The sequence below is a fragment of the Triturus cristatus genome, chromosome 12 (assembly GCF_964204655.1).
Source record: "Triturus cristatus chromosome 12, aTriCri1.1, whole genome shotgun sequence".
Taxonomy (NCBI): domain Eukaryota; kingdom Metazoa; phylum Chordata; class Amphibia; order Caudata; family Salamandridae; genus Triturus; species Triturus cristatus.
In genome coordinates this window covers 217542094-217560320 of record NC_140595.1, presented here as the reverse complement: position 1 = coordinate 217560320, position 18227 = coordinate 217542094, and the positions used below count along the sequence as shown (strand labels likewise).

Sequence of the window (18227 nt, the reverse complement as noted above, 5' to 3'; positions counted from 1 at the left end):
TTCCTCTCAGGTAGACTTGAAGGGGCACGTCAGACTTGTTTCACGTGTCTCCAGCCTAGACAGATATATCCTTCTATATTCAGGTTTAATGAAAGTACGTGTGAAAAAGGCACATACGGTGCATGGCTATGTGTAGAGTGTGTTGAAAGCGTAAAATGGCTAGGGGACAAAAGGCCTACAGTGCCACTTAACTAAAAGCCTGATTCACATTTCCTGTTCCCCTTCCCCAGCAGCCCCGACAACTCCTAATGAGCTGAGGTGAGTACAAAAGAAATTTGCATATTCCCAGACATACACATGTGAACAGTCCACCTTTTTGTACCTTGAGCAGAGACTTTGAAATGTTGGCCTGTTTTGCCCACCGGCCTGGTTCTCGCCCTCTTTCTTAGAGCCTGAAAATACCTTTCAGGTCCTCACCCTCGCAATGACAGGGTCTTTGATGTGCCGCCACTTACCCTAGAGAGCTATATTGTCACTTACTCTGGTTTCTCTTCAAAACGAAAAAATCTTTTGCCTTTTACTAAAGATTTCCGTGGAGAGGAACATTTAAGAGTTTATTCAATTTTTTTAAGCCTTGCCACAGGTGAGGCTGTTTATCATTTGTTTAAAAGAAAAGCATTACAAGTTGGGGAATATCCAGCAATTGTCTGCTGCTTTTTTGGGGGACATGAGTTTGGTGTTTTATTCCTGAGCTCTCTGCTTGCTCATTTGCATAAACAGAGTGCAGGAGAGGTGCCTCATGGGAAAGAGCTTGTGCAGTGCATGAGATTGCTTTTCTTGACTGACTTGAAACTTCACGATCGCAGGCAGTATATTTTCTTATCTCCCAAAGATCCTGCTGCCAGATCCCAGAGGTCAACCTCCTTTTTAAAGGTGGGACCAAGACTCATGCTGTGCTTTTCATAGGGCTTGCCCGTTATTTGTGCCCGTTAGAGGTGCCCTGAGAGGTCGCCAATCCTGAGTCAGCTTCCTCTCAGGTAAACTTGAAGGGGCACGTCAGACTTGTTTCACGTGTCTCCAGCCTAGACAGATATATCCTTCTATATTCAGGTTTAATGAAAGTACGTGTGAAAAAGGCACATACGGTGCATGGCTATGTGTAGAGCGTGTTGAAAGCGTAAAATGGCTAGGGGACAAAAGGCCTACAGTGCCACTTAACTAAAAGCCTGATTCACATTTCCTGTTCCCCTTCCCCAGCAGCCCCGACAACTCCTAATGAGCTGAGGTGAGTACAAAAGAAATTTGCATATTCCCAGACATACACATGTGAACAGTCCACCTTTTTGTACCTTGAGCAGAGACTTTGAAATGTTGGCCTGTTTTGCCCACCGGCCTGGTTCTCGCCCTCTTTCTTAGAGCCTGAAAATACCTTTCAGGTCCTCACCCTCGCAATGACAGGGTCTTTGATGTGGCGCCACTTACCCTAGAGAGCTATATTGTCATTTACTCTGGTTTCTCTTCAAAACGAAAATATCTTTCGCCTTTTACTAAAGATTTCCATGGAGAGGAACATTTAAGAGTTTATTCAATTTTTTTAAGCCTTGCCACAGGTGAGGCTGTTTATCATTTGTTTAAAAGAAAAGCATTAGAAGTTGGGGAATATCCAGCAATTGTCTGCTGCTTTTTTGGGGGACATGAGTTTGGTGTTTTATTACTGAGCTCTCTGCTTGCTCATTTGCATAAACAGAGTGCAGGAGAGGTGCCTCATGGGAAAGAGCTTGTGCAGTGCATGAGATTGCTTTTCTTGACTGACTTGAAACTACACGATCGCAGGCAGTATATTTTCTTATCTCCCAAAGATCCTGCTGCCAGATCCCAGAGGTCAACCTCCTTTTTAAAGGTGGGACCAAGACTCATGCTGTGCTTTTCATAGGGCTTGCCCGTTATTTGTGCCCGTTGGAGGTGCCCTGAGAGGTCGCCAATCCTGAGTCCGCTTCCTCTCAGGTAGACTTGAAGGGGCACGTCAGACTTGTTTCACGTGTCTCCAGCCTAGACAGATATATCCTTCTATATTCAGGTTTAATGAAAGTACGTGTGAAAAAGGCACATACGGTGCATGGCTATGTGTAGAGCGTGTTGAAAGCGTAAAATGGCTAGGGGACAAAAGGCCTACAGTGCCACTTAACTAAAAGCCTGATTCACATTTCCTGTTCCCCTTCCCCAGCAGCCCCGACAACTCCTAATGAGCTGAGGTGAGTACAAAAGAAATTTGCATATTCCCAGACATACACATGTGAACAGTCCACCTTTTTGTACCTTGAGCAGAGACTTTGAAATGTTGGCCTGTTTTGCCCACCGGCCTGGTTCTCGCCCTCTTTCTTAGAGCCTGAAAATACCTTTCAGGTCCTCACCCTCGCAATGACAGGGTCTTTGATGTGCCGCCACTTACCCTAGAGAGCTATATTGTCGCTTACTCTGGTTTCTCTTCAAAACGAAAAAATCTTTCGCCTTTTACTAAAGATTTCCGTGGAGAGGAACATTTAAGAGTTTATTCAATTTTTTTAATCCTTGCCACAGGTGAGGCTGTTTATCATTTGTTTAAAAGAAAAGCATTAGAAGTTGGGGAATATCCAGCAATTGTCTGCTGCTTGTTTGGGGGACATGAGTTTGGTGTTTTATTCCTGAGCTCTCTGCTTGCTCATTTGCATAAACAGAGTGCAGGAGAGGTGCCTCATGGGAAAGAGCTTGTGCAGTGCATGAGATTGCTTTTCTTGACTGACTTGAAACTACACGATCGCAGGCAGTATATTTTCTTATCTCCCAAAGATCCTGCTGCCAGATCCCAGAGGTCACCCTCCTTTTTAAAGGTGGGACCAAGACTCATGCTGTGCTTTTCATAGGGCTTGCCCGTTATTTGTGCCCGTAAGAGGTGCCCTGAGAGGTCGCCAATCCTGAGTCAGCTTCCTCTCAGGTAGACTTGAAGGGGCACGTCAGACTTGTTTCACGTGTCTCCAGCCTAGACAGATATATGCTTCTATATTCAGGTTTAATGAAAGTACGTGTGAAAAAGGCACATACGGTGCATGGCTATGTGTAGAGCGTGTTGAAAGCGTAAAATGGCTAGGGGACAAAAGGCCTACAGTGCCACTTAACTAAAAGCCTGATTCACATTTCCTGTTCCCCTTCCCCAGCAGCCCCGACAACTCCTAATGAGCTGAGGTGAGTACAAAAGAAATTTGCATATTCCCAGACATACACATGTGAACAGTCCACCTTTTTGTACCTTGAGCAGAGACTTTGAAATGTTGGCCTGTTTTGCCCACCGGCCTGGTTCTCGCCCTCTTTCTTAGAGCCTGAAAATACCTTTCAGGTCCTCACCCTCGCAATGACAGGGTCTTTGATGTGCCGCCACTTACCCTAGAGAGCTATATTGTCACTTACTCTGGTTTCTCTTCAAAACGAAAAAATCTTTCGCCTTTTACTAAAGATTTCCGTGGAGAGGAACATTTAAGAGTTTATTCAATTTTTTTAAGCCTTGCCACAGGTGAGGCTGTTTATCATTTGTTTAAAAGAAAAGCATTACAAGTTGGGGAATATCCAGCAATTGTCTGCTGCTTTTTTGGGGGACATGAGTTTGGTGTTTTATTCCTGAGCTCTCTGCTTGCTCATTTGCATAAACAGAGTGCAGGAGAGGTGCCTCATGGGAAAGAGCTTGTGCAGTGCATGAGATTGCTTTTCTTGACTGACTTGAAACTTCACGATCGCAGGCAGTATATTTTCTTATCTCCCAAAGATCCTGCTGCCAGATCCCAGAGGTCACCCTCCTTTTTAAAGGTGGGACCAAGACTCATGCTGTGCTTTTCATAGGGCTTGCCCGTTATTTGTGTCCGTTTAGAGGTGCCCTGAGAGGTCGCCAATCCTGAGTCAGCTTCCTCTCAGGTAGACTTGAAGGGGCACGTCAGACTTGTTTCACGTGTCTCCAGCCTAGACAGATATATCCTTCTATATTCAGGTTTAATGAAAGTACGTGTGAAAAAGGCACATACGGTGCATGGCTATGTGTAGAGCGTGTTGAAAGCGTAAAATGGCTAGGGGACAAAAGGCCTACAGTGCCACTTAACTAAAAGCCTGATTCACATTTCCTGTTCCCCTTCCCCAGCAGCCCCGACAACTCCTAATGAGCTGAGGTGAGTACAAAAGAAATTTGCATATTCCCAGACATACACATGTGAACAGTCCACCTTTTTGTACCTTGAGCAGAGACTTTGAAATGTTGGCCTGTTTTGCCCACCGGCCTGGTTCTCGCCCTCTTTCTTAGAGCCTGAAAATACCTTTCAGGTCCTCACCCTCGCAATGACAGGGTCTTTGATGTGGCGCCACTTACCCTAGAGAGCTATATTGTCACTTACTCTGGTTTCTCTTCAAAACGAAAATATCTTTCGCCTTTTACTAAAGATTTCCGTGGAGAGGAACATTTAAGAGTTTATTCAATTTTTTTAAGCCTTGCCACAGGTGAGGCTGTTTATCATTTGTTTAAAAGAAAAGCATTAGAAGTTGGGGAATATCCAGCAATTGTCTGCTGCTTTTTTGGGGGACATGAGTTTGGTGTTTTATTCCTGAGCTCTCTGCTTGCTCATTTGCATAAACAGAGTGCAGGAGAGGTGCCTCATGGGAAAGAGCTTGTGCAGTGCATGAGATTGCTTTTCTTGACTGACTTGAAACTACACGATCGCAGGCAGTATATTTTCTTATCTCCCAAAGATCCTGCTGCCAGATCCCAGAGGTCACCCTCCTTTTTAAAGGTGGGACCAAGACTCATGCTGTGCTTTTCATAGGGCTTGCCCGTTATTTGTGCCCGTTAGAGGTGCCCTGAGAGGTCGCCAATCCTGAGTCAGCTTCCTCTCAGGTAGACTTGAAGGGGCACGTCAGACTTGTTTCACGTGTCTCCAGCCTAGACAGATATATCCTTCTATATTCAGGTTTAATAAAAGTACGTGTGAAAAAGGCACATACGGTGCATGGCTATGTGTAGAGCGTGTTGAAAGCGTAAAATGGCTAGGGGACAAAAGGCCTACAGTGCCACTTAACTAAAAGCCTGATTCACATTTCCTGTTCCCCTTCCCCAGCAGCCCCGACAACTCCTAATGAGCTGAGGTGAGTACAAAAGAAATTTGCATATTCCCAGACATACACATGTGAACAGTCCACCTTTTTGTACCTTGAGCAGAGACTTTGAAATGTTGGCCTGTTTTGCCCACCGGCCTGGTTCTCGCCCTCTTTCTTAGAGCCTGAAAATACCTTTCAGGTCCTCACCCTCGCGATGACAGGGTCTTTGATGTGCCGCCACTTACCCTAGAGAGCTATATTGTCACTTACTCTGGTTTCTCTTCAAAACGAAAAAATCTTTCGCCTTTTACTAAAGATTTCCGTGGAGAGGAACATTTAAGAGTTTATTCAATTTTTTTAAGCCTTGCCACAGGTGAGGCTGTTTATCATTTGTTTAAAAGAAAAGCATTAGAAGTTGGGGAATATCCAGCAATTGTCTGCTGCTTTTTTGGGGGACATGAGTTTGGTGTTTTATTCCTGAGCTCTCTGCTTGCTCATTTGCATAAACAGAGTGCAGGAGAGGTGCCTCATGGGAAAGAGCTTGTGCAGTGCATGAGATTGCTTTTCTTGACTGACTTGAAACTACACGATCGCAGGCAGTATATTTTCTTATCTCCCAAAGATCCTGCTGCCAGATCCCAGAGGTCACCCTCCTTTTTAAAGGTGGGACCAAGACTCATGCTGTGCTTTTCATAGGGCTTGCCCGTTATTTGTGCCCGTTGGAGGTGCCCTGAGAGGTCGCCAATCCTGAGTCCGCTTCCTCTCAGGTAGACTTGAAGGGGCACGTCAGACTTGTTTCACGTGTCTCCAGCCTAGACAGATATATCCTTCTATATTCAGGTTTAATGAAAGTACGTGTGAAAAAGGCACATACGGTGCATGGCTATGTGTAGAGCGTGTTGAAAGCGTAAAATGGCTAGGGGACAAAAGGCCTACAGTGCCACTTAACTAAAAGCCTGATTCACATTTCCTGTTCCCCTTCCCCAGCAGCCCCGACAACTCCTAATGAGCTGAGGTGAGTACAAAAGAAATTTGCATATTCCCAGACATACACATGTGAACAGTCCACCTTTTTGTACCTTGAGCAGAGACTTTGAAATGTTGGCCTGTTTTGCCCACCGGCCTGGTTCTCGCCCTCTTTCTTAGAGCCTGAAAATATCTTTCAGGTCCTCACCCTCGCAATGACAGGGTCTTTGATGTGCCGCCACTTACCCTAGAGAGCTATATTGTCACTTATTCTGGTTTCTCTTCAAAACGAAAAAATCTTTCGCCTTTTACTAAAGATTTCCGTGGAGAGGAACATTTAAGAGTTTATTCAATTTTTTTAAGCCTTGCCACAGGTGAGGCTGTTTATCATTTGTTTAAAAGAAAAGCATTACAAGTTGGGGAATATCCAGCAATTGTCTGCTGCTTTTTTTGGGGGACATGAGTTTGGTGTTTTATTCCTGAGCTCTCTGCTTGCTCATTTGCATAAACAGAGTGCAGGAGAGGTGCCTCATGGGAAAGAGCTTGTGCAGTGCATGAGATTGCTTTTCTTGACTGACTTGAAACTTCACGATCGCAGGCAGTATATTTTCTTATCTCCCAAAGATCCTGCTGCCAGATCCCAGAGGTCACCCTCCTTTTTAAAGGTGGGACCAAGACTCATGCTGTGCTTTTCATAGGGCTTGCCCGTTATTTGTGCCCGTTAGAGGTGCCCTGAGAGGTCGCCAATCCTGAGTCCGCTTCCTCTCAGGTAGACTTGAAGGGGCACGTCAGACTTGTTTCACGTGTCTCCAGCCTAGACAGATATATCCTTCTATATTCAGGTTTAATGAAAGTACGTGTGAAAAAGGCACATACGGTGCATGGCTATGTGTAGAGCACAGTGGTGGCTCTGAGCATATCGATTGGAGGGATGGTGTTGAAAGCGTAAAATGGCTAGGGGACAAAAGGCCTACAGTGCCACTTAACTAAAAGCCTGATTCACATTTCCTGTTCCCCTTCCCCAGCAGCCCCGACAACTCCTAATGAGCTGAGGTGAGTACAAAAGAAATTTGCATATTCCCAGACATACACATGTGAACAGTCCACCTTTTTGTACCTTGAGCAGAGACTTTGAAATGTTGGCCTGTTTTGCCGACCGGCCTGGTTCTCGCCCTCTTTCTTAGAGCCTGAAAATACCTTTCAGGTCCTCACCCTCGCAATGACAGGGTCTTTGATGTGCCGCCACTTACCCTAGAGAGCTATATTGTCACTTACTCTGGTTTCTCTTCAAAACGAAAAAATCTTTCGCCTTTTACTAAAGATTTCCGTGGAGAGGAACATTTAAGAGTTTATTCAATTTTTTTAATCCTTGCCACAGGTGAGGCTGTTTATCATTTGTTTAAAAGAAATGCATTAGAAGTTGGGGAATATCCAGCAATTGTCTGCTGCTTTTTTGGGGGACATGAGTTTGGTGTTTTATTCCTGAGCTCTCTGCTTGCTCATTTGCATAAACAGAGTGCAGGAGAGGTGCCTCATGGGAAAGAGCTTGTGCAGTGCATGAGATTGCTTTTCTTGACTGACTTGAAACTACACGATCGCAGGCAGTATATTTTCTTATCTCCCAAAGATCCTGCTGCCAGATCCCAGAGGTCACCCTCCTTTTTAAAGGTGGGACCAAGACTCATGCTGTGCTTTTCATAGGGCTTGCCCGTTATTTGTGCCGGTTAGAGGTGCCCTGAGAGGTCGCCAATCCTGAGTCAGCTTCCTCTCAGGTAGACTTGAAGGGGCACGTCAGACTTGTTTCACGTGTCTCCAGCCTAGACAGATATATCCTTCTATATTCAGGTTTAATGAAAGTACGTGTGAAAAAGGCACATACGGTGCATGGCTATGTGTAGAGCGTGTTGAAAGCGTAAAATGGCTAGGGGACAAAAGGCCTACAGTGCCACTTAACTAAAAGCCTGATTCACATTTCCTGTTCCCCTTCCCCAGCAGCCCCGACAACTCCTAATGAGCTGAGGTGAGTACAAAAGAAATTTGCATATTCCCAGACATACACATGTGAACAGTCCACCTTTTTGTACCTTGAGCAGAGACTTTGAAATGTTGGCCTGTTTTGCCCACCGGCCTGGTTCTCGCCCTCTTTCTTAGAGCCTGAAAATACCTTTCAGGTCCTCACCCTCGCAATGACAGGGTCTTTGATGTGCCGCCACTTACCCTAGAGAGCTATATTGTCACTTACTCTGGTTTCTCTTCAAAACGAAAAAATCTTTCGCCTTTTACTAAAGATTTCCGTGGAGAGGAACATTTAAGAGTTTATTCAATTTTTTTAATCCTTGCCACAGGTGAGGCTGTTTATCATTTGTTTAAAAGAAATGCATTAGAAGTTGGGGAATATCCAGCAATTGTCTGCTGCTTTTTTGGGGGACATGAGTTTGGTGTTTTATTCCTGAGCTCTCTGCTTGCTCATTTGCATAAACAGAGTGCAGGAGAGGTGCCTCATGGGAAAGAGCTTGTGCAGTGCATGAGATTGCTTTTCTTGACTGACTTGAAACTACACGATCGCAGGCAGTATATTTTCTTATCTCCCAAAGATCCTGCTGCCAGATCCCAGAGGTCACCCTCCTTTTTAAAGGTGGGACCAAGACTCATGCTGTGCTTTTCATAGGGCTTGCCCGTTATTTGTGCCGGTTAGAGGTGCCCTGAGAGGTCGCCAATCCTGAGTCAGCTTCCTCTCAGGTAGACTTGAAGGGGCACGTCAGACTTGTTTCACGTGTCTCCAGCCTAGACAGATATATCCTTCTATATTCAGGTTTAATGAAAGTACGTGTGAAAAAGGCACATACGGTGCATGGCTATGTGTAGAGCGTGTTGAAAGCGTAAAATGGCTAGGGGACAAAAGGCCTACAGTGCCACTTAACTAAAAGCCTGATTCACATTTCCTGTTCCCCTTCCCCAGCAGCCCCGACAACTCCTAATGAGCTGAGGTGAGTACAAAAGAAATTTGCATATTCCCAGACATACACATGTGAACAGTCCACCTTTTTGTACCTTGAGCAGAGACTTTGAAATGTTGGCCTGTTTTGCCCACCGGCCTGGTTCTCGCCCTCTTTCTTAGAGCCTGAAAATACCTTTCAGGTCCTCACCCTCGCAATGACAGGGTCTTTGATGTGCCGCCACTTACCCTAGAGAGCTATATTGTCACTTACTCTGGTTTCTCTTCAAAACGAAAAAATCTTTCGCCTTTTACTAAAGATTTCCGTGGAGAGGAACATTTAAGAGTTTATTCAATTTTTTTAAGCCTTGCCACAGGTGAGGCTGTTTATCATTTGTTTAAAAGAAAAGCATTACAAGTTGGGGAATATCCAGCAATTGTCTGCTGCTTTTTTGGGGGACATGAGTTTGGTGTTTTATTCCTGAGCTCTCTGCTTGCTCATTTGCATAAACAGAGTGCAGGAGAGGTGCCTCATGGGAAAGAGCTTGTGCAGTGCATGAGATTGCTTTTCTTGACTGACTTGAAACTTCACGATTGCAGGCAGTATATTTTCTTATCTCCCAAAGATCCTGCTGCCAGATCCCAGAGGTCACCCTCCTTTTTAAAGGTGGGACCAAGACTCATGCTGTGCTTTTCATAGGGCTTGCCCGTTATTTGTGTCCGTTTAGAGGTGTCCTGAGAGGTCACCAATCCTGAGTCAGCTTCCTCTCAGGTAGACTTGAAGGGGCACGTCAGACTTGTTTCACGTGTCTCCAGCCTAGACAGATATATCCTTCTATATTCAGGTTTAATGAAAGTACGTGTGAAAAAGGCACATACGGTGCATGGCTATGTGTAGAGCGTGTTGAAAGCGTAAAATGGCTAGGGGACAAAAGGCCTACAGTGCCACTTAACTAAAAGCCTGATTCACATTTCCTGTTCCCCTTCCCCAGCAGCCCCGACAACTCCTAATGAGCTGAGGTGAGTACAAAAGAAATTTGCATATTCCCAGACATACACATGTGAACAGTCCACCTTTTTGTACCTTGAGCAGAGACTTTGAAATGTTGGCCTGTTTTGCCCACCGGCCTGGTTCTCGCCCTCTTTCTTAGAGCCTGAAAATACCTTTCAGGTCCTCACCCTCGCAATGACAGGGTCTTTGATGTGCCGCCACTTACCCTAGAGAGCTATATTGTCACTTACTCTGGTTTCTCTTCAAAACGAAAAAATCTTTCGCCTTTTACTAAAGATTTCCGTGGAGAGGAACATTTAAGAGTTTATTCAATTTTTTTAAGCCTTGCCACAGGTGAGGCTGTTTATCATTTGTTTAAAAGAAAAGCATTACAAGTTGGGGAATATCCAGCAATTGTCTGCTGCTTTTTTGGGGGACATGAGTTTGGTGTTTTATTCCTGAGCTCTCTGCTTGCTCATTTGCATAAACAGAGTGCAGGAGAGGTGCCTCATGGGAAAGAGCTTGTGCAGTGCATGAGATTGCTTTTCTTGACTGACTTGAAGCTTCACGATTGCAGGCAGTATATTTTCTTATCTCCCAAAGATCCTGCTGCCAGATCCCAGAGGTCACCCTCCTTTTTAAAGGTGGGACCAAGACTCATGCTGTGCTTTTCATAGGGCTTGCCCGTTATTTGTGCCCGTTAGAGGTGCCCTGAGAGGTCGCCAATCCTGAGTCAGCTTCCTCTCAGGTAGACTTGAAGGGGCACGTCAGACTTGTTTCACGTGTCTCCAGCCTAGACAGATATATCCTTCTATATTCAGGTTTAATGAAAGTACGTGTGAAAAAGGCACATACGGTGCATGGCTATGTGTAGAGCGTGTTGAAAGCGTAAAATGGCTAGGGGACAAAAGGCCTACAGTGCCACTTAACTAAAAGCCTGATTCACATTTCCTGTTCCCCTTCCCCAGCAGCCCCGACAACTCCTAATGAGCTGAGGTGAGTACAAAAGAAATTTGCATATTCCCAGACATACACATGTGAACAGTCCACCTTTTTGTACCTTGAGCAGAGACTTTGAAATGTTGGCCTGTTTTGCCCACCGGCCTGGTTCTCGCCCTCTTTCTTAGAGCCTGAAAATACCTTTCAGGTCCTCACCCTCGCAATGACAGGGTCTTTGATGTGCCGCCACTTACCCTAGAGAGCTATATTGTCACTTACTCTGGTTTCTCTTCAAAACGAAAAAATCTTTCGCCTTTTACTAAAGATTTCCGTGGAGAGGAACATTTAAGAGTTTATTCAATTTTTTTAAGCCTTGCCACAGGTGAGGCTGTTTATCATTTGTTTAAAAGAAAAGCATTACAAGTTGGGGAATATCCAGCAATTGTCTGCTGCTTTTTTGGGGGACATGAGTTTGGTGTTTTATTCCTGAGCTCTCTGCTTGCTCATTTGCATAAACAGAGTGCAGGAGAGGTGCCTCATGGGAAAGAGCTTGTGCAGTGCATGAGATTGCTTTTCTTGACTGACTTGAAACTACACGATCGCAGGCAGTATATTTTCTTATCTCCCAAAGATCCTGCTGCCAGATCCCAGAGGTCACCCTCCTTTTTAAAGGTGGGACCAAGACTCATGCTGTGCTTTTCATAGGGCTTGCCCGTTATTTGTGCCCGTTGGAGGTGCCCTGAGAGGTCGCCAATCCTGAGTCCGCTTCCTCTCAAGTAGACTTGAAGGGGCACGTCAGACTTGTTTCACGTGTCTCCAGCCTGGACAGATATATCCTTCTATATTCAGGTTTAATGAAAGTACGTGTGAAAAAGGCACATACGGTGCATGGCTATGTGTAGAGCGTGTTGAAAGCGTAAAATGGCTAGGGGACAAAAGGCCTACAGTGCCACTTAACTAAAAGCCTGATTCACATTTCCTGTTCCCCTTCCCCAGCAGCCCCGACAACTCCTAATGAGCTGAGGTGAGTACAAAAGAAATTTGCATATTCCCAGACATACACATGTGAACAGTCCACCTTTTTGTACCTTGAGCAGAGACTTTGAAATGTTGGCCTGTTTTGCCCACCGGCCTGGTTCTCGCCCTCTTTCTTAGAGCCTGAAAATACCTTTCAGGTCCTCACCCTCGCAATGACAGGGTCTTTGATGTGCCGCCACTTACCCTAGAGAGCTATATTGTCACTTACTCTGGTTTCTCTTCAAAACGAAAAAATCTTTCGCCTTTTACTAAAGATTTCCGTGGAGAGGAACATTTAAGAGTTTATTCAATTTTTTTAAGCCTTGCCACAGGTGAGGCTGTTTATCATTTGTTTAAAAGAAAAGCATTACAAGTTGGGGAATATCCAGCAATTGTCTGCTGCTTTTTTGGGGGACATGAGTTTGGTGTTTTATTCCTGAGCTCTCTGCTTGCTCATTTGCATAAACAGAGTGCAGGAGAGGTGCCTCATGGGAAAGAGCTTGTGCAGTGCATGAGATTGCTTTTCTTGACTGACTTGAAACTACACGATCGCAGGCAGTATATTTTCTTATCTCCCAAAGATCCTGCTGCCAGATCCCAGAGGTCACCCTCCTTTTTAAAGGTGGGACCAAGACTCATGCTGTGCTTTTCATAGGGCTTGCCCGTTATTTGTGCCCGTTAGAGGTGCCCTGAGAGGTCGCCAATCCTGAGTCAGCTTCCTCTCAGGTAGACTTGAAGGGGCACGTCAGACTTGTTTCACGTGTCTCCAGCCTAGACAGATATATCCTTCTATATTCAGGTTTAATGAAAGTACGTGTGAAAAAGGCACATACGGTGCATGGCTATGTGTAGAGCGTGTTGAAAGCGTAAAATGGCTAGGGGACAAAAGGCCTACAGTGCCACTTAACTAAAAGCCTGATTCACATTTCCTGTTCCCCTTCCCCAGCAGCCCCGACAACTCCTAATGAGCTGAGGTGAGTACAAAAGAAATTTGCATATTCCCAGACATACACATGTGAACAGTCCACCTTTTTGTACCTTGAGCAGAGACTTTGAAATGTTGGCCTGTTTTGCCCACCGGCCTGGTTCTCGCCCTCTTTCTTAGAGCCTGAAAATACCTTTCAGGTCCTCACCCTCGCAATGACAGGGTCTTTGATGTGCCGCCACTTACCCTAGAGAGCTATATTGTCACTTACTCTGGTTTCTCTTCAAAACGAAAAAATCTTTCGCCTTTTACTAAAGATTTCCGTGGAGAGGAACATTTAAGAGTTTATTCAATTTTTTTAAGCCTTGCCACAGGTGAGGCTGTTTATCATTTGTTTAAAAGAAAAGCATTAGAAGTTGGGGAATATCCAGCAATTGTCTGCTGCTTTTTTGGGGGACATGAGTTTGGTGTTTTATTCCTGAGCTCTCTGCTTGCTCATTTGCATAAACAGAGTGCAGGAGAGGTGCCTCATGGGAAAGAGCTTGTGCAGTGCATGAGATTGCTTTTCTTGACTGACTTGAAACTACACGATCGCAGGCAGTATATTTTCTTATCTCCCAAAGATCCTGCTGCCAGATCCCAGAGGTCACCCTCCTTTTTAAAGGTGGGACCAAGACTCATGCTGTGCTTTTCATAGGGCTTGCCCGTTATTTGTGCCGGTTAGAGGTGCCCTGAGAGGTCGCCAATCCTGAGTCAGCTTCCTCTCAGGTAGACTTGAAGGGGCACGTCAGACTTGTTTCACGTGTCTCCAGCCTAGACAGATATATCCTTCTATATTCAGGTTTAATGAAAGTACGTGTGAAAAAGGCACATACGGTGCATGGCTATGTGTAGAGCGTGTTGAAAGCGTAAAATGGCTAGGGGACAAAAGGCCTACAGTGCCACTTAACTAAAAGCCTGATTCACATTTCCTGTTCCCCTTCCCCAGCAGCCCCGACAACTCCTAATGAGCTGAGGTGAGTACAAAAGAAATTTGCATATTCCCAGACATACACATGTGAACAGTCCACCTTTTTGTACCTTGAGCAGAGACTTTGAAATGTTGGCCTGTTTTGCCCACCGGCCTGGTTCTCGCCCTCTTTCTTAGAGCCTGAAAATACCTTTCAGGCCCTCACCCTCGCAATGACAGGGTCTTTGATGTGGCGCCACTTACCCTAGAGAGCTATATTGTCACTTACTCTGGTTTCTCTTCAAAACGAAAATATCTTTCGCCTTTTACTAAAGATTTCCATGGAGAGGAACATTTAAGAGTTTATTCAATTTTTTTAAGCCTTGACACAGGTGAGGCTGTTTATCATTTGTTTAAAAGAAAAGCATTAGAAGTTGGGGAATATCCAGCAATTGTCTGCTGCTTTTTTGGGGGACATGAGTTTGGTGTTTTATTCCTGAGCTCTCTGCTTGCTCATTTGCATAAACAGAGTGCAGGAGAGGTGCCTCATGGGAAAGAGCTTGTGCAGTGCATGAGATTGCTTTTCTTGACTGACTTGAAACTACACGATCGCAGGCAGTATATTTTCTTATCTCCCAAAGATCCTGCTGCCAGATCCCAGAGGTCACCCTCCTTTTTAAAGGTGGGACCAAGACTCATGCTGTGCTTTTCATAGGGCTTGCCCGTTATTTGTGCCCGTTGGAGGTGCCCTGAGAGGTCGCCAATCCTGAGTCCGCTTCCTCTCAGGTAGACTTGAAGGGGCACGTCAGACTTGTTTCACGTGTCTCCAGCCTAGACAGATATATCCTTCTATATTCAGGTTTAATGAAAGTACGTGTGAAAAAGGCACATACGGTGCATGGCTATGTGTAGAGCACAGTGGTGGCTCTGAGCATATCGATTGGAGGGATGGTGTTGAAAGCGTAAAATGGCTAGGGGACAAAAGGCCTACAGTGCCACTTAACTAAAAGCCTGATTCACATTTCCTGTTCCCCTTCCCCAGCAGCCCCGACAACTCCTAATGAGCTGAGGTGAGTACAAAAGAAATTTGCATATTCCCAGACATACACATGTGAACAGTCCACCTTTTTGTACCTTGAGCAGAGACTTTGAAATGTTGGCCTGTTTTGCCGACCGGCCTGGTTCTCGCCCTCTTTCTTAGAGCCTGAAAATACCTTTCAGGTCCTCACCCTCGCAATGACAGGGTCTTTGATGTGCCGCCACTTACCCTAGAGAGCTATATTGTCACTTACTCTGGTTTCTCTTCAAAACGAAAAAATCTTTCGCCTTTTACTAAAGATTTCCGTGGAGAGGAACATTTAAGAGTTTATTCAATTTTTTTAAGCCTTGCCACAGGTGAGGCTGTTTATCATTTGTTTAAAAGAAAAGCATTAGAAGTTGGGGAATATCCAGCAATTGTCTGCTGCTTTTTTGGGGGACATAAGTTTGGTGTTTTATCTCTGAGCTCTCTGCTTGCTCATTTGCATAAACAGAGTGCAGGAGAGGTGCCTCATGGGAAAGAGCTTGTGCAGTGCATGAGATTGCTTTTCTTGACTGACTTGAAACTTCACGATCGCAGGCAGTATATTTTCTTATCTCCCAAAGATCCTGCTGCCAGATCCCAGAGGTCACCCTCCTTTTTAAAGGTGGGACCAAGACTCATGCTGTGCTTTTCATAGGGCTTGCCCGTTATTTGTGCCCGTTCGAGGTGCCCTGAGAGGTCGCCAATCCTGAGTCAGCTTCCTCTCAGGTAGACTTGAAGGGGCACGTCAGACTTGTTTCACGTGTCTCCAGCCTAGACAGATATATCCTTCTATATTCAGGTTTAATGAAAGTACGTGTGAAAAAGGCACATACGGTGCATGGCTATGTGTAGAGCGTGTTGAAAGCGTAAAATGGCTAGGGGACAAAAGGCCTACAGTGCCACTTAACTAAAAGCCTGATTCACATTTCCTGTTCCCCTTCCCCAGCAGCCCCGACAACTCCTAATGAGCTGAGGTGAGTACAAAAGAAATTTGCATATTCCCAGACATACACATGTGAACAGTCCACCTTTTTGTACCTTGAGCAGAGACTTTGAAATGTTGGCCTGTTTTGCCCACCGGCCTGGTTCTCGCCCTCTTTCTTAGAGCCTGAAAATACCTTTCAGGTCCTCACCCTCGCAATGACAGGGTCTTTGATGTGCCGCCACTTACCCTAGAGAGCTATATTGTCACTTACTCTGGTTTCTCTTCAAAACGAAAAAATCTTTCGCCTTTTACTAAAGATTTCCGTGGAGAGGAACATTTAAGAGTTTATTCAATTTTTTTAAGCCTTGCCACAGGTGAGGCTGTTTATCATTTGTTTAAAAGAAAAGCATTAGAAGTTGGGGAATATCCAGCAATTGTCTGCTGCTTTTTTGGGGGACATGAGTTTGGTGTTTTATTCCTGAGCTCTCTGCTTGCTCATTTGCATAAACAGAGTGCAGGAGAGGTGCCTCATGGGAAAGAGCTTGTGCAGTGCATGAGATTGCTTTTCTTGACTGACTTGAAACTACACGATCGCAGGCAGTATATTTTCTTATCTCCCAAAGATCCTGCTGCCAGATCCCAGAGGTCACCCTCCTTTTTAAAGGTGGGACCAAGACTCATGCTGTGCTTTTCATAGGGCTTGCCCGTTATTTGTGCCCGTTGGAGGTGCCCTGAGAGGTCGCCAATCCTGAGTCCGCTTCCTCTCAAGTAGACTTGAAGGGGCACGTCAGACTTGTTTCACGTGTCTCCAGCCTGGACAGATATATCCTTCTATATTCAGGTTTAATGAAAGTACGTGTGAAAAAGGCACATACGGTGCATGGCTATGTGTAGAGCGTGTTGAAAGCGTAAAATGGCTAGGGGACAAAAGGCCTACAGTGCCACTTAACTAAAAGCCTGATTCACATTTCCTGTTCCCCTTCCCCAGCAGCCCCGACAACTCCTAATGAGCTGAGGTGAGTACAAAAGAAATTTGCATATTCCCAGACATACACATGTGAACAGTCCACCTTTTTGTACCTTGAGCAGAGACTTTGAAATGTTGGCCTGTTTTGCCCACCGGCCTGGTTCTCGCCCTCTTTCTTAGAGCCTGAAAATACCTTTCAGGTCCTCACCCTCGCAATGACAGGGTCTTTGATGTGCCGCCACTTACCCTAGAGAGCTATATTGTCACTTACTCTGGTTTCTCTTCAAAACGAAAAAATCTTTCGCCTTTTACTAAAGATTTCCGTGGAGAGGAACATTTAAGAGTTTATTCAATTTTTTTAAGCCTTGCCACAGGTGAGGCTGTTTATCATTTGTTTAAAAGAAAAGCATTACAAGTTGGGGAATATCCAGCAATTGTCTGCTGCTTTTTTGGGGGACATGAGTTTGGTGTTTTATTCCTGAGCTCTCTGCTTGCTCATTTGCATAAACAGAGTGCAGGAGAGGTGCCTCATGGGAAAGAGCTTGTGCAGTGCATGAGATTGCTTTTCTTGACTGACTTGAAACTACACGATCGCAGGCAGTATATTTTCTTATCTCCCAAAGATCCTGCTGCCAGATCCCAGAGGTCACCCTCCTTTTTAAAGGTGGGACCAAGACTCATGCTGTGCTTTTCATAGGGCTTGCCCGTTATTTGTGCCCGTTGGAGGTGCCCTGAGAGGTCGCCAATCCTGAGTCCGCTTCCTCTCAAGTAGACTTGAAGGGGCACGTCAGACTTGTTTCACGTGTCTCCAGCCTGGACAGATATATCCTTCTATATTCAGGTTTAATGAAAGTACGTGTGAAAAAGGCACATACGGTGCATGGCTATGTGTAGAGCGTGTTGAAAGCGTAAAATGGCTAGGGGACAAAAGGCCTACAGTGCCACTTAACTAAAAGCCTGATTCACATTTCCTGTTCCCCTTCCCCAGCAGCCCCGACAACTCCTAATGAGCTGAGGTGAGTACAAAAGAAATTTGCATATTCCCAGACATACACATGTGAACAGTCCACCTTTTTGTACCTTGAGCAGAGACTTTGAAATGTTGGCCTGTTTTGCCCACCGGCCTGGTTCTCGCCCTCTTTCTTAGAGCCTGAAAATACCTTTCAGGTCCTCACCCTCGCAATGACAGGGTCTTTGATGTGCCGCCACTTACCCTAGAGAGCTATATTGTCACTTACTCTGGTTTCTCTTCAAAACGAAAAAATCTTTCGCCTTTTACTAAAGATTTCCGTGGAGAGGAACATTTAAGAGTTTATTCAATTTTTTTAATCCTTGCCACAGGTGAGGCTGTTTATCATTTGTTTAAAAGAAAAGCATTAGAAGTTGGGGAATATCCAGCAATTGTCTGCTGCTTGTTTGGGGGACATGAGTTTGGTGTTTTATTCCTGAGCTCTCTGCTTGCTCATTTGCATAAACAGAGTGCAGGAGAGGTGCCTCATGGGAA

The 18227-nt window shown here is 45.1% G+C and overlaps 19 non-coding genes across 19 annotated transcripts; all 19 read left to right on the top strand.

The window, feature by feature from the left end:
- The first annotated feature begins 476 nt into the window (after positions 1–476).
- On the top strand, positions 477–591 carry LOC146774080 (U5 spliceosomal RNA). The gene has a single exon (XR_014973643.1). It is a non-coding gene; the product is annotated as a U5 spliceosomal RNA (small nuclear RNA).
- Positions 592–1443: 852 nt separating this feature from the next.
- Positions 1444–1558, top strand: LOC146774079 (U5 spliceosomal RNA). Its single transcript, XR_014974730.1, has one exon. It is a non-coding gene; the product is annotated as a U5 spliceosomal RNA (small nuclear RNA).
- An 852-nt stretch (positions 1559–2410) lies between these two features.
- On the top strand, positions 2411–2525 carry LOC146774078 (U5 spliceosomal RNA). The gene has a single exon (XR_014974011.1). It is a non-coding gene; the product is annotated as a U5 spliceosomal RNA (small nuclear RNA).
- An 852-nt stretch (positions 2526–3377) lies between these two features.
- On the top strand, positions 3378–3492 carry LOC146774077 (U5 spliceosomal RNA). Its single transcript, XR_014972630.1, has one exon. It is a non-coding gene; the product is annotated as a U5 spliceosomal RNA (small nuclear RNA).
- Positions 3493–4345: 853 nt separating this feature from the next.
- Positions 4346–4460, top strand: LOC146774076 (U5 spliceosomal RNA). The gene has a single exon (XR_014974167.1). It is a non-coding gene; the product is annotated as a U5 spliceosomal RNA (small nuclear RNA).
- An 852-nt stretch (positions 4461–5312) lies between these two features.
- Positions 5313–5427, top strand: LOC146774075 (U5 spliceosomal RNA). Its single transcript, XR_014972629.1, has one exon. It is a non-coding gene; the product is annotated as a U5 spliceosomal RNA (small nuclear RNA).
- Positions 5428–6279: 852 nt separating this feature from the next.
- On the top strand, positions 6280–6394 carry LOC146774074 (U5 spliceosomal RNA). The gene has a single exon (XR_014973827.1). It is a non-coding gene; the product is annotated as a U5 spliceosomal RNA (small nuclear RNA).
- Positions 6395–7283: 889 nt separating this feature from the next.
- Positions 7284–7398, top strand: LOC146774073 (U5 spliceosomal RNA). The gene has a single exon (XR_014974010.1). It is a non-coding gene; the product is annotated as a U5 spliceosomal RNA (small nuclear RNA).
- Positions 7399–8250: 852 nt separating this feature from the next.
- LOC146774072 (U5 spliceosomal RNA) lies at positions 8251–8365 on the top strand. Its single transcript, XR_014974009.1, has one exon. It is a non-coding gene; the product is annotated as a U5 spliceosomal RNA (small nuclear RNA).
- Positions 8366–9217: 852 nt separating this feature from the next.
- Positions 9218–9332, top strand: LOC146774071 (U5 spliceosomal RNA). The gene has a single exon (XR_014972628.1). It is a non-coding gene; the product is annotated as a U5 spliceosomal RNA (small nuclear RNA).
- Positions 9333–10185: 853 nt separating this feature from the next.
- LOC146774070 (U5 spliceosomal RNA) lies at positions 10186–10300 on the top strand. Its single transcript, XR_014972627.1, has one exon. It is a non-coding gene; the product is annotated as a U5 spliceosomal RNA (small nuclear RNA).
- Positions 10301–11152: 852 nt separating this feature from the next.
- Positions 11153–11267, top strand: LOC146774069 (U5 spliceosomal RNA). Its single transcript, XR_014972625.1, has one exon. It is a non-coding gene; the product is annotated as a U5 spliceosomal RNA (small nuclear RNA).
- Positions 11268–12119: 852 nt separating this feature from the next.
- On the top strand, positions 12120–12234 carry LOC146774068 (U5 spliceosomal RNA). Its single transcript, XR_014972624.1, has one exon. It is a non-coding gene; the product is annotated as a U5 spliceosomal RNA (small nuclear RNA).
- Positions 12235–13086: 852 nt separating this feature from the next.
- On the top strand, positions 13087–13201 carry LOC146774067 (U5 spliceosomal RNA). The gene has a single exon (XR_014972623.1). It is a non-coding gene; the product is annotated as a U5 spliceosomal RNA (small nuclear RNA).
- Positions 13202–14053: 852 nt separating this feature from the next.
- Positions 14054–14168, top strand: LOC146774066 (U5 spliceosomal RNA). The gene has a single exon (XR_014974736.1). It is a non-coding gene; the product is annotated as a U5 spliceosomal RNA (small nuclear RNA).
- Positions 14169–15056: 888 nt separating this feature from the next.
- Positions 15057–15171, top strand: LOC146774065 (U5 spliceosomal RNA). Its single transcript, XR_014972622.1, has one exon. It is a non-coding gene; the product is annotated as a U5 spliceosomal RNA (small nuclear RNA).
- Positions 15172–16023: 852 nt separating this feature from the next.
- On the top strand, positions 16024–16138 carry LOC146774064 (U5 spliceosomal RNA). The gene has a single exon (XR_014972621.1). It is a non-coding gene; the product is annotated as a U5 spliceosomal RNA (small nuclear RNA).
- Positions 16139–16990: 852 nt separating this feature from the next.
- LOC146774063 (U5 spliceosomal RNA) lies at positions 16991–17105 on the top strand. Its single transcript, XR_014972620.1, has one exon. It is a non-coding gene; the product is annotated as a U5 spliceosomal RNA (small nuclear RNA).
- Positions 17106–17957: 852 nt separating this feature from the next.
- LOC146774062 (U5 spliceosomal RNA) lies at positions 17958–18072 on the top strand. The gene has a single exon (XR_014974008.1). It is a non-coding gene; the product is annotated as a U5 spliceosomal RNA (small nuclear RNA).
- Positions 18073–18227: the final 155 nt, after the last annotated feature.